Source organism: Macaca thibetana, chromosome 2 (genome assembly GCF_024542745.1).
Source record: "Macaca thibetana thibetana isolate TM-01 chromosome 2, ASM2454274v1, whole genome shotgun sequence".
Taxonomy (NCBI): domain Eukaryota; kingdom Metazoa; phylum Chordata; class Mammalia; order Primates; family Cercopithecidae; genus Macaca; species Macaca thibetana.
The window spans coordinates 77,607,574-77,621,193 of record NC_065579.1 but is presented as its reverse complement, the minus strand read 5'-3'; the positions used below and the strand labels follow the sequence as shown (position 1 = coordinate 77,621,193).

General features: G+C 36.8%; 1 protein-coding gene across 17 annotated transcripts in view; it reads right to left on the bottom strand.

The window, feature by feature from the left end:
- NLGN1 (neuroligin 1) overlaps nucleotides 1-13,620 on the bottom strand; it is a 907,062-nt gene that overhangs the window by 304,754 nt on the left and 588,688 nt on the right. The window lies entirely within an intron of this gene.

The following is a 13,620-nucleotide window of genomic DNA, read 5'->3' as shown; positions in this document are numbered from 1 at the left end:
AACTACATTGGTGATTTGCTTTGGTCACGTACAAATAAACCCATGAGGCATTGATCTTTAAGATGGTTTACACGCTTCCACAACACATTTAAGACATTTCTATGAAGCTGCTATATCACTGAATACAGAATTCCAAGTGTGTCTATGCCATTCATAATGACAGTATTAAACTGTGTCCCAATGACATCAAAAAATAATGAAAATGCCTGTAAGCTGTCCCTCTTCTATTTATTTACATATTTTAACAAGAAACAGGAGGATAATAAATGATAATGAAGAACATTTATCCCCCAGGGATTAAATAGCCTCTTGTACTATTACTCCACACAATCATTAATTTTAATTGCTTCAGATTTGTAACCCACATGGATAAAATTAAGATCCATTCCAACAGGAGAAAAAAAAGAAAAAAAAATAGACTAAGATTGCTGTAAATGGAAATCTCTTCCAGGTTATTTTTAAACAAGCACATATATTGCAGTATTATTTGGCGTAAGGGTCTGTAATAAGTATTTAGGTTCATACGAAGAACAGATGTATAGACTATATGTGTGCTCTCAATATCTTCTTGTCTTTTCTGGGTCTATAAAAATGAAAGAATACATTAAAAACTAACATTACATACCCTGAGAGTGCCTTGAAACTACTCACTTACTGTTCAGCATGAAAAGTCACCGCAATATCTATTTTTGGACAAAATCAACATCATACTTTAAAAAGATAAGCTTATTTTACTTATAAAAATAACTCTTTCATGGGACATTTGTGTTTGATTTTTATGGCAGTTACATCATAAATATGTGGTTTATTCTTGAATCATTTAAAAGAAAAAAAGAGCCACTGGTACATTTGTTGAATCAGACATTTCTTAGCCATGGGAGAAGGGTGGAGCAAAAAAGCCTTTCTCAATTTGTTCTTTCTGTGTCTCTGCCCTAGAGTCTTGTGTGCAGCCTCAGGGCCTGAATTATGGCTATTCAGCACAACGTTTTTTTGATTTGAGTCCTGACACATTTTATTGGATCACTACCAGATTCTGAAAAATTAAATAAAGTAAAATGTAATTTAAAGGATCAGAGTTCACATAAAAATATATGTATACTTATGAATAATACACATATATTGTGTGCATGTGCGGGTAACAATAAATCTGTTTCTTACTATGAATTGTGAGGAAAAAGGCAAATATGTTTGAAAGTCGTTATTCTAGTGAGAGTGTCTGCTGCTGATAGTCCCTATGGACAGGCAGGGAAGAGTATATAGACACACCCTAGAAAAGACTTTCACAGAGTGTGGTTCTGAGAACCAGTATCAAAATCACATGATCTTAGGCTTTACCCAAAGTCTATTGATCAAGCATTCTGGTGCTGAGGATCTTCATTTAAACCAATTCTCCTTTGGTTTTACATGAACATCAATATATTTTGATTAAGCATCTCTGGTGTTGAGGATCTTCATGTAAAACCAATTCTCCTTTGGGAGGTTGAGGCAGGTGGATCAGCTGAGGTCAGGAGTTTGAGACCAGGTAGACTGACATAATGAAACCCCGTCTCTACTAAAAATACAAAAAATAGCCGGACGTGGTGGCTGTCACCTGTAATCCCAGCTACTCAGGAGGCTGAGGCAGGAGAATTGCTAGAACCAGAATCGCTAGAACCCAAGAGGCAGAGCTTGCAGTGAGCCAAGATTGTGCCATTGTACTCCAGTCTGGGGGACAGAGGGAGGCTCCAAAAAACAACAACAAAAACAACAACAACAACAACAACAACAACAAAACACCAATTCTCCAGATAATTCTTCTGTCCTGATGTTTGCAGACCATTTTATTAAAGAACATCTCCATATCCTGAGAAGGGGCATCCGGAGCCTTCAGTGAGGTATGAAAGAAGAAGTATTCTTTCTCCTACTTTATACTTCCTTCTAAATCTGTGATATCCAATGTAGTAGAACAAGTCAGATATGACTCTTTAAATTTAAATTAATTAAAACTTGATAAAATTGAGAAATCTATTCCCTGGTTACACGAACCACATATCAAGTTCTCAATAGACATGTGTGGCTAGTAACATTGTATTCAACAGGGAAGATATAGAACATTTCTTTTATCACAGAAAATTTAATTTGACAGCCCTGCTCTAGAGGTTTTCAATGAATTACAAAATTTGTCACACAATGTTTTGTCATTGAATATATTCATATTAAGTGAAGAATACTAAATCACATAAAATTTCTAAAAGGTATAAAAGTCATATAGAAAATACGTTTTTATTGGTGGTAAAGGTGTTTTCTATTAAATTATATCAATTATTAAGGTTTTTTAGCATTTTAAAAATCAATCTATGGGCAGAAGGAAGGGGTAAACAGGTGGCACACATAGGATTTTTATGGCAGTGAGGTTACTCCATATGATATTAGGAGGCTGGATATATGTCATACGTTTGTTGAAACTCATGGAATGTACAACACCAAAAGTGAGCCCTAATGTAAACTATGGACTTTGTGTGATAATAATGTGTCAATATCGGTTCACCAATTGTAATAAAGGTACAACTCTGTGGGAAATGTTGATAATTGGAGAAGCTCTGCATGTATGGAGGTATATGGGAAATCTCTGTTCCTTCTGCTAAATTTTGATGTGAGTTTAAAACTTCTATAAAGTTTATTAAAATATGTTTAGAAAAAATGTTTTAATGAGAAAATGAAACACAGTCTTAAAAAGTATTTTTATATTCTAATAACCATTACAATTGTTTCTTTTAAAATATGGAATTAATATCTTTTATTAAGATAAAATATTTATGAATATGAATATTCATAACTACGCATGCACATTTCATACCAAAACAGCTGTGGGTTGTTTACTAATTTTCTCTTTAAATTATAATGACATTATCTGAAGAAGGCACATACTGCTTGAACTGCCATTATAATTATGGAATAATCAAGTTGCCAATAAACAGTTTTCAGTATACTGGCTGCATCAAATGATATTTAAAATAGATTAAGACCCTCTGAAAAATTAAACTTTAAAAAGATAGATGATTGTTAACTGGAATTGTTTTGCAAGTGATAGAGTAATATAAAATTTGCACGCTCATTTGCAAAAAAATTTCAAATAAGTTGCAATATTAAGTATGTTTGCACCAAACAAAATGTATTTCTCTATAAGGTACTATTGGTTTACCCTTTTGTGAATGTCTTCACTCAAGATTAGGAGAATAAAGAAAATAGTCAGCAAACAAATAATTTGTAGAGAACTTTTTGATCGAGAAAGTTACCGTAAGCAGTATATGGGGAAAATGGTGAGTTTGCCTAGCACCCTAAGTACTTGCAAATATAGAAAGTCATATAGATAATATGTTTTTATTGATTGACTATCAATGAGACTTGTCACCACGTTGGTCAAGCTGGTCTCAAACTCCTGACCTCAGGTGATCCACCTGCCTCGGCCTCCCAAAGGATAATTGGTTTTACATGAAGATCTCTGGTGTTGAGGATCTTCATGTAAAACCAATTCTCCTTTGGTTTTACATGAAGATCCTCAACACCAGAGATGCTTGATCAATAGATTTTGGGTAAAGCCTAAGACTATCCTAATCACCCAACAGAGTATGGTGTGATAATCTCTGTTGATTGTCTATTTAACAGCCATTCCCACTTCTTGCTTACTAGGGCAACAACATCCTCCATCCCCACCCAAGACAATGTGTCTAGCTGCTGAGGATGGATCATGATTATTCTGAGCCAATACGCCAATCTTATTCTTCTTGGCCAGTAATTTTTCCGTAAGTGAGCTGGTGATCCAGGTATACCCAAAGAGAAGTAAACTGCAAGGAAGAGCTTGGGCAAGGTAGAGTGCAAAAATGGCTCTGATAAGAGAGTGCTCCGAGATGAGAGAGGCTTTTTATCCCTTCCCTCCCTTCTTGGTTTGTGTGTTGTTTTCTGAGGTCGTAAAGCTATGACAGTCATGAACTCCGAAGCCAAAATGCTGAGCATGGGGAAAAGGAAGGGTGGGAGGAGAAGGTCTTTGATTACATAATTAAGCTATTTGCTGCACCTGCCGTAAGACTGCAAACCATGGGTCTTCTTTGTAAATGTACTTTTATTTTAAGCTACTGTGAATAAGATTTTCTATTATTTTTAGTTGAACACCATCTAACTATTATAGTGAGTGAAATCAGAGATTTACAAAGTCATATTAACATTACAGGAGACTCCTAGATTGGACTATACCTTGATTCATTGCACCATCAGAATTTTTTTAAATATGTTAATCCTAAAGGAGGCTTCTCAGACATGGAAGTATAGAAAAAGAAACATCAGAAATAAAAATAAACCCTGACTTTCCACATTTAAGTGCTGCCCACGGGAGAGGAAATTTTGGCCAAAGCTTTGAAGTATTATTATTCTGTGGTCAAAGCTATCTTTATAGTGGACAAGAGTTTTTCAAGGTCCCTTAGTTGAGGATTACTTCTTTTTAAAAAACTGACTTAGATTGTTCTGAGTACAAGCATGCGATTTCCCATGTAGATTTGCCCAATGGTAAGGAATGTGTAAGTCACGCTGATGCTGTTTTATCAGTTGATGTGACCGTTAAGTTTCTCATTCAGAGATAACAACTGCCTTATCCCTTGAGCTCTATGGGTTTAGTTACTGAGTAACAACCTTGAGAGATGTGACAGAATGAAATTAGCTGAGGCAAAGTCTGGTGAATTTACCAAATTAAGTGCCAACTCATCAAAATTATTCTCAATCTGCTAGCTGTTCTCTCCCACCTTTTCTTTCCTTCAGCCTCCTAAGTGTGTAAAACAAAAGTGGATCGGGCAACAGAGAAAGAGAGAACAAGGTTGAGAGGGGATTAAATAATATCAGAATGATGGTAAGTAGAGATGGCAGGGAGGTTGATAAGGTGTTTAGGAGAGAGTAGTGGTATTAAAGGCAAGAAGAATAAGAGGTGTACATTTAATAAGAAACTTAAAGTAGGATCAATCAGTTCAACTGAAGAAAGTACTAGATAAAAATTATTTGGAGATTAAAAAAATAACTATTTGTGTATGGAATTCTGGGAAGTTAAACATGGAGCAAAAAAAGTAGAAGAGAAAAGGTTAATTTCTGCCTGCATAGCTATTCTTCCAGGAGGCATTATTAATAATTCTTGGGACAAATAGTATATCTTAGAAGTCATGATAGGCAGCCTTGTGCTTATAAAGTAAGGTCTTGCCACCCTAGTTACTCCTGTTAAGGTCTGAGCAACCTGCTATTTTCCTTCATTCATCCTGAAATGGACTAAAAGTAGTGCCTATAGGAAACCCTTAAAAGAATCCGATTATTAATAAAGGATTGGTGATGACATAAACATAGTAGAAGAAAGAATGAAAAACTTTGTACCTTCATCTATTTTGATAGAATGAACTTGTATCTAACACACACAAAACCTGGATCTATACAAAGAAAAAGCATTTAAACAAGGGTCTGTTTTTGGTTGTAACTTTTCTTATATAGAGACAAGTAAAATGACTTTAGGCCCAGATTCTAGTCCCCTGACTAGGGCTATTAGATTATAGACAGATTGTATTTCGTGGACTTGTTCTTGTTTACTCTGGCCTTTGTGTCCCCAGATACATTATATATTTGAAAACTAAATAAGAAATGCACTCCTGTATGAGAAGCTACATTTTAAAAGTGGGCATATTCCATAATTGAGAATCTTTTTATTTTGGGTGATAGAAAAAGGGTGAGTTTTCCCAAAATGTAGCTATGCATCTTTATATTGTTCAAGTAATATGATCAGAGTACCAAACTACTGGCTTTGATAAAATGAGAATATACTTTAAAGTATTACCATTGATAAGGAAAGGCATTTGGAATATTTGACAATAAAGACATGACTACAATTGACAATTTCATTAGTTGTCAATACAAGTGAGAATTCAGAATTAAGACTTCCCTTACTGAAAAATGCCAAAAAGAATTAAGTCATTTGCTAAGTCCAACTGAACCACAGTATGGCATATTCTCAATACAACTAAAAGTAACTACAGGGTAGAACTGGGTTTAGGCATTGCCTTTGCACAGTTTCAGAAGGGTACCGAGTGACTTTTATTGGTGAAAATGAAGTTAATCATGATAATTGTGGTGTGTAGATGATGATATTATTATTCTATGGTAAGCTGGATTGAAAGAGATAGAAAGAAACTATAAACAGAGAAAACATAAAAGTGGCTCTAATTTTCACAGAGTTTTGGATTCAAGCCTTATTATTTTTCATATTATAATTATTTTCAGATTTTTGTTAACCCTCTTATATTGAGATTAGTGCTAAAGAGAAGTTAAACATGGGCAATGAATTCCTTTTCTAGCTGCAAAACATAAATGGTGACCTAATTTTCACTGTTCGTAACATTCTCACAGTTGATTTCCTCAGATCTGGATTTGTTGAGTCAATAACAGAGCCAAAGTGAATTTGAAATAACATCTGAACTAATTAGTGACAAGAACAATTTGACTCTTCTCTTTGTTACAAGTGCCATTTTAAAGCTCTGACCTCTTAGTGTTAGGCTGAAGAGGTATAAATTGCATTAGACTGGTCCTCAAAGAACAGTGGTAATGGTAGCAGTAATTTCAGGGAAGATTCACTTCAATTTTTCTATATTACCTGCTTCTAACATCCACTTTAAAAATCTAGGCAGTTTTGCCCAAAATGTTGTCTGGTCAACCTTACAGGGCTGTACAAAGTGGGTTTCAAAGTAATTTATTGCCTTTTATCTTTCCAAATATTTGTAATTTCTTCCAATCTCTGCTTAGTATGACTGAAACAAAATACACTAGAACAGTAAAGGAAGATTCACCAAAATGTTATTAAGAAATCTGCTCCAAGACTTGAGCTAAACCAGCTACTCTAGGGCACGAGAACTAAATAAAGTGGTCTGAGGAAGATTGTTCACTGTCCTGCTCTGTCGTGTCCCAAGACTACTCAAACATTTGGTAGTCTGGAAGGAGGAATTTAGCTGGCAATTGGATAGATTTCTATATAGGTCCCAAAGACTTGATTCCAGCATCTTGACTGTATTCATTTGCTAGGGCTGCTGAAACAAAGCACCTGAAGTGGGCAGCCTAAAGAACAGAAATTCATTATCTCACATTTGTGGAAGTTAGAAGTGTGAAATTACGGTGTTGGTAAGTAAGGATGATTCCTTCTTGGTCATCTTCTTTCTGTATATCTTTATATTATCTTCCCTTGGTGCATGTCTGTCTTGGTGTCCAAATTTCCCCCACCCTTTTTATTTATTATTTATTTATTATTTTTTTGAGACGGAGTATTGCTCTGTTGCCCAGGTTGGAGTGCAGTGGCCTAATCTTGGCTCACTGCAACCTCTGCCTCCCGGGTTCAAGCAATTCTCCTCCCTCTCAGCCTCCTGAGTAGCTGGGATTATAGGCACGCACCACCATGCCCATGTAATGTTTGTATTTTTGGTAGAGACAGGGTTTCACCATGTTGGTCAGCCTTGTCTCAAACTCCTGACCTCGTGATCTGCCCACCTCGGCCTCCTAAAGTGTTGGCATTACAGGCATGAGCCACCGTGTCCAGCCCAAATTTCCCCCTTTTTATGTGAACACCAGTCATATTGGATTATGGATCCACTCTACTCCAGTATGACTTCATCTCAACTTGACTAATTACATCTGCAATGACTCTATTTCCAAATAAAGTCACACGTTGAAGTACTGGGGATTAGGATTACAACATGTGAGTCTTAAGGGAACCATAATTCAAACCACAGCAGCCCTTAATAGTTTCTCTCTTTCTTTCTCTCTCTTTCTTTCTTTCTTTCTTTCTTTCTTTCTTTCTTTCTTTCTTTCTTTCTTTCTTTCTTTCTTTCTTTCTTTCTTTCTTTCTCTCTCTTTCTTTCTCTTTCTTTCTTTCTTTCTTTCTTTCTCTCTCTCTTTCTTTCTCTTTCTTTCTTTCTTTCTTTCTTTCTTTCTTTCTTTCTTTCTTTCTTTCTTTCTTTCTTTCTTTCTTTCCTTTTCCTTCCTTCCTTCCTTCCTTCCTTCCTTCCTTCCTTCCTTCCTTCTTCCTTCCTTCTTCCTTCCTTCCTTCCTTCCTTCCTTCCTTCCTTCCTTCCTTCCTTCCTTCCTTCCTTCCTTCCTTCCTTCCTTCCTTCCCTCCCTCCTTCCTTCCCTCCCTCCCTCTTTCTTCTTTCTTTCCCTCCCTCCCTCCCTCTTTCTTTTCTTTCTTTCTTTCTTTCTTTCTTTTCTTTCTTTCTTTCTTTCTTTCTTTCTTTCTTTCTTTCTTTTCTTTCTTTCTTTCTTTCTTTCTTCTTTCTTTCTTTCTTTCTTTCTTTCTTTCTTTCTTTTTCTTTTTCTTTCTTTCTTTCTCTTTCTTTCTTTCTTTCTTTCTTTCTTTCTTTCTTTCCTTTTCATTGTTTTTGTTTTTGAGATGGAATGTCTCTCTGTTGCCCAGGCCGGAGTTCAGTGGTACCATCTCAGCTCACTGCAACCTCTACATTCCAGGCTCAAGCGATTCTCCTGCCTCAGCCTCCAGAGTACCTAGTATTACAGGCATGCACCACCAAGCCCAGCTAATTTTTATATTTTTAGTAGAGGCGGGGTTTCGCCATGTTGGCCATGCAGTTCTTGAACTCCTGACCTCAAGTGATCCACCCACCTGGGCCTCCCAATGTGCTGGGATTACAGGCATGAACCACCGCACCCACACAATAGTTTCTTTTTAAAAAATACTTTATTACAAAACGTATGACTTCAGGGGTACATGAACTTTCTGGCGCAGAGTTATTTAAATCACCTCATGTATGACAATATTGTGCCAGTGATGGTCAAAGAAAAGCTTTTAAAATTCCTTGTATTGTTTACTCAATGCATATTTTCTATAGACAAAAACCAAAATGCTTTCTGTTAGTCTATCTCCTGGCACTAGATTGGGTTCCTGCTACCAAGATAAAAGTTCTCTTGGCCTGAATCCCTTAGTCTTTGCATAGCTTTTTAGATGTAGGACTTGCCTGGATGGAGTGAGAAGGTGGTAGGTACAGGTTCTAATGAAAAGGGGTTGATCTCACACAGAATGACTCCAAGCCTAGGGAATGCTGACCAGTGATTTCAGCATTGAAAGCAAAAAGGTTCAAATTGTCATAAGTCTCTATTTCACAAATACAGCAGTGAATAAGACAGAGAAATGTTATTGTGCTAGTGGAGTTTCATATCACCATAATTCTCTATTTTGCAGATGTGAAGCCAGCCCCATGGGGATTACAGAGCTTCTAGAGTAGAATAGATAGCAAACATCCTTGAAATTTAGGACCAGGCCTTTTTTTTTTTTTTTTTTTTTTTGAGACAGTCTCCCTCTATTGCTCAGGCTGGAATGCAGTGGTGCTATCTCAGCTCACTGCAACCTCCACCTCCTGGGTTCTAGTGATGCTCTTGCCTCAGCCTCCCAAGTAGCTGGGACTACAGGCACATGCCACCATGCCTGGCTAGTATTTGTATTTTTAATAGAGACAGGGTTTCATCATATTGGCCAGGCTGGTCTCGAACTCCTGACGTCGTGACCAACCTGCCTCAGCCTCCCAAAGTGCTGGGATTATGGGTGTGAGCCACCACCCCCAGCTGGCACCAGGCAATTTTTAACCCTAAGAACCACAAGATATAGCATTGAGATAATCTAGTTCAGCACTTCTCATGCTGAATTTTGTGGAATGCTACTGCATAGTTTGTACAGGGTAAAACAAATGCTGTGATTAGATAAGTTTGATAAATGTTGGGTTAAATAAGTGTGAACAAATTTATTTCCTGGAAGATTGTTAGTATTTTAGCACTGCAAATATGTATTGTGAATCTCCAAGTGAGAAAGAGACATAGTAATTTGAATCTCCAAGAGAGAAAGAGACATAATAATTTGAATTTTTTGACCATATGAGCTTTTGAAATATCTTGCATTATTTCTAGGGAGTCAATATTTAGGTCTCAATGAACTAGCATTTTGTAGAACCTAGTATGGGAAATATTAATCTAGTCTCATTCTCTTATTTTAGATATGCAAATATGTAGGCCCCTAGAAGTAAAGCATCTCAACAAAACCCTGAAGTCCATAATCTTTGATTGTTTGGCCTAAGGAAAATACATAGTAAGACGCAGAAGCAGGAGCCAAAGCTATAGTCCCCATCCCAGCTCAGCAAACTTTCACACTGCCACAGGGTTTCTTGATTTAACTAAGTACTCTTGGAGTAGGTTAGATTCATTTGCCTCGGAGAAGAGCCACTTAACCAGATAATTAAAATCACCTGGGGCATCACATTGTTTTGTTTTTAATTGAGAAACATATGCTAGTCATCCTGAGACATCCTCTAGTCTTGTGCTGCCAAATTTGAGGGCATGTGACAGCCACCTGAATTTTTGTTTAAAAATTCAGTTAGTTAATCCACAAGTATGTATTGGAGTGCCTTCTGCAAATACAGCAGTGAATAAGACAGAGAAAAGTAATTGTGCTAGTGGAGTTTCAATTTTAGTAAAAAGTGACAGACACTAAACGTTAAAAATAAAACATATTGATGTGATAGAAAATGTTATGGTGAGGATGGGGGTTGCGTTAGCTTGGAGAGTCAGCGAAATCTGGTCTGTGGAGGTGGCACTTGAACTGAGGCCTGAATGAGGGGAACCATTCATGAAAAAGTTGGAAAATAAGAGATCCAGGCAAAGGAAGAGATGTGCATGGCTTTCTAATGGAGACATACTTGGCACGAGTCAGAGACTAAAAGAGGCTGGAGCATAAGGATCAAGGAGTAGGTAGAGAGACAAGCACTGAGGTTAGGTTCCTGGAATCCAGCCCCAGAGACTGTGATTCAGTAGGTCTGGGATGGACTCAGGAATCTGCCTTTCAAACAAGAATCCACATGTTTCTGATTCAGGATGGAAAAAGTTTAAGGAAATTCTGCACTAATCCTTTGGGTGTCTGCCGGACTCAACCAGAAGCTTTTCCTGAGCACAGTGGGATCAGTACTCCTTCACTTACAGCCCATAGATCCAACTCAATAACTGACTTGGGAAAATTAAAGAAAAGGAGTATCCTGGAGTTATGCTATCTGCAAATAATTACAAGTTACTTCTAGCTTATGGCATTTGACATTTGGCATTGACTAGTACATGGCATTGACAATGCCCAACTAAAACTAAGTAATGTGCTGCCCTTCAAATACGAAGGTGAACTAAAAGAAAATTAACAATATTTATGAGAAACATGATAACTTACCCAAAATAGTGAGAAAAAAACAGAAGAACTTGAAAACTTGTATTTTAAAACTTAATTATTCTATATTAGCATTTTTTCCTCGAGAGAAAAAGAATAAAATGGAATAAAAATGTTTTTATAAGAAAAAATGTGGAACTCTATCATACTAATTCTGTCTATGATCTTTAGATGACTATCCACATTCTACCCATTTGTCTAATGACTGATACTGCCTGGTACAACCCAGTGTATTTGTATTGAGTAAGTTGATTTAAACAAGGGGCAACACCTTGCTACTTCTAAAACTTCAGGTCCTTAATACGTCATGCTTCAATCCAGAAGATGAGATGTAAGCAAATGCGTGCTACTGCTACCACTTGGGAGCTGAAGATTAATCACAGGGATATAAATACAGTTATTGATAAGGTGCCAAATGAAAAACTTTACCTCAATCCATTGAACATGTTGAGTATTCTTATATTTAAAACGCTTTGGTAGGCTCAAAGAGATGCTCTAGGGGCTCATAATCTACTCATCTAGACAGATACACAAGCAGTCAGTAGCAGGATATGGTGATAGGACTAGTATAGTGACACAAAAGTACTATGGATGTATAGGAAAATAATGTGTCCCTCCAGTAGCAACCTTCAGAATACTCCCAGTTCCATGGTAATCTCAAAAAATTCTGCAATGTGTACCAGGCTTAGCATATGCTATTAATGTTATAACAGATCATACTTTACATACTGGAGCTCGATTACACTAACCATAGCTGTTGTTAATCTCATTGGTGTCTTCACATTGTCACTTCTTTTTACCTCTTACCCATTTGCCATTCTTATCTTCACACCTTTTCTCTTCAATCTAGAGTCTATCAGCCATTATTTTAACAAACTCTCAGGCTTAATAATCCTCTTACTTGCACCTTGTGCTCACCTTGTAAAACATGTACTCTAAATTTCATTCTTTCCCATTTATTAATACTTCTTTTATTTTATGTATCTTTAATATTTACCTGTTTCTTGGATTATTCCTGTCATTCTTTAACATGCCTGGTGTTTCTCATCAAACAAAGTCACCTCTTGCTATCCCACTTTTTCCTTTAGCTATTGCTCTATCTATTTCTCTTTATAATCTGTTCTTCTGGGAGAGTTATCTACATTGCTAAAAAAGCCCTCCACAGTTCTTGTTTCACCATTCACTCCTCAATTTACTCTAATGTGACTTAATCCCCCTTCCCATTACTTGCCTCCTTTGTCCTTAGTATATCAATGAAACAGTTCCAGACAAGATCACCAATGTCCTCAGTTGCTCATTAATATAGATATTTTATTCATTCTTGATTCATTTTTTCTTTTTTTGAGACAGAATCTTACTCTGTCACCCAGGCTGGAGTGTGGTGGCATGATATTGGCTCGCTGCAACCTCTGTCTCCAGGGTTCAAGTGATTCTTGTGCCTCTGCCTCCCAAGTAGGTGGGATTACAGATGTCTGCCACCACAAGTGACTAATTTTTTTTTTTTAATTAGAGATGTGGTTTCACCATATTGACCAGTATGCTCTCGAACTTCTGACCTCAAGTGGTTCACCTGCCTACGCCTCTCAAAGTGCTGGGATTACAGGCATGAGCCACCATGCCTGGCCTCATTTTACTCAGTTCTCAGGAATATTTGACAAAGGTTGACCACTGCTTTCTTGAATGCTTTTCTTCCCTTGGCTTTAATGACATTACATTCTTTTGATTTTTCTTCTTCCTGACTGCTACTTTTGGTCCTTATTAATTGACTGTACCATGTGGACCCGCTCCTTAAATACTGAAGTCTCTCAATTCTAGATGTTAAGCCCCCTTAACTTTCTTTGTATGTTTTTATAGGTATTTCCATGAACATTCATGACTTCATTTGCCAGTTTCTTTAATTTTATCTATGTACTCAACATCTGCACTTGGATCTTCACATATCTTGCAAACTTAGCATGCCCATAACTAAACTAAAAATGTCCCTCCTAAACTGCTCTTTCTCTGTATTATTCATCCAGTGATTACACCAATATATAATTATATAATCACTTATCTCCCATCCAATCTATCACAAGTAAAGACAGAGCCAATGCCAAAGGAGGCAGAAGGGAAGAGACATTTGGTCCTTAGTGGCATTGTCTGATGAAGGCTTAAATGAAGTCAGACTGATGCTAGACATTACTATTCCCTGAATCAATAAAAACCATTTATTTGTTCCTTGTAAAACAATGTAGTCATGACCTATTATCTTTTCCTTATCTCTCATAAACATTGACATAATTGATATTTTCTCTTCCCTTGGCTTCAAGGCAATTCTCTCCTGGTTTTCCTGTTGTTACCTTGCCTCTCCCTACTACTCTACTGCC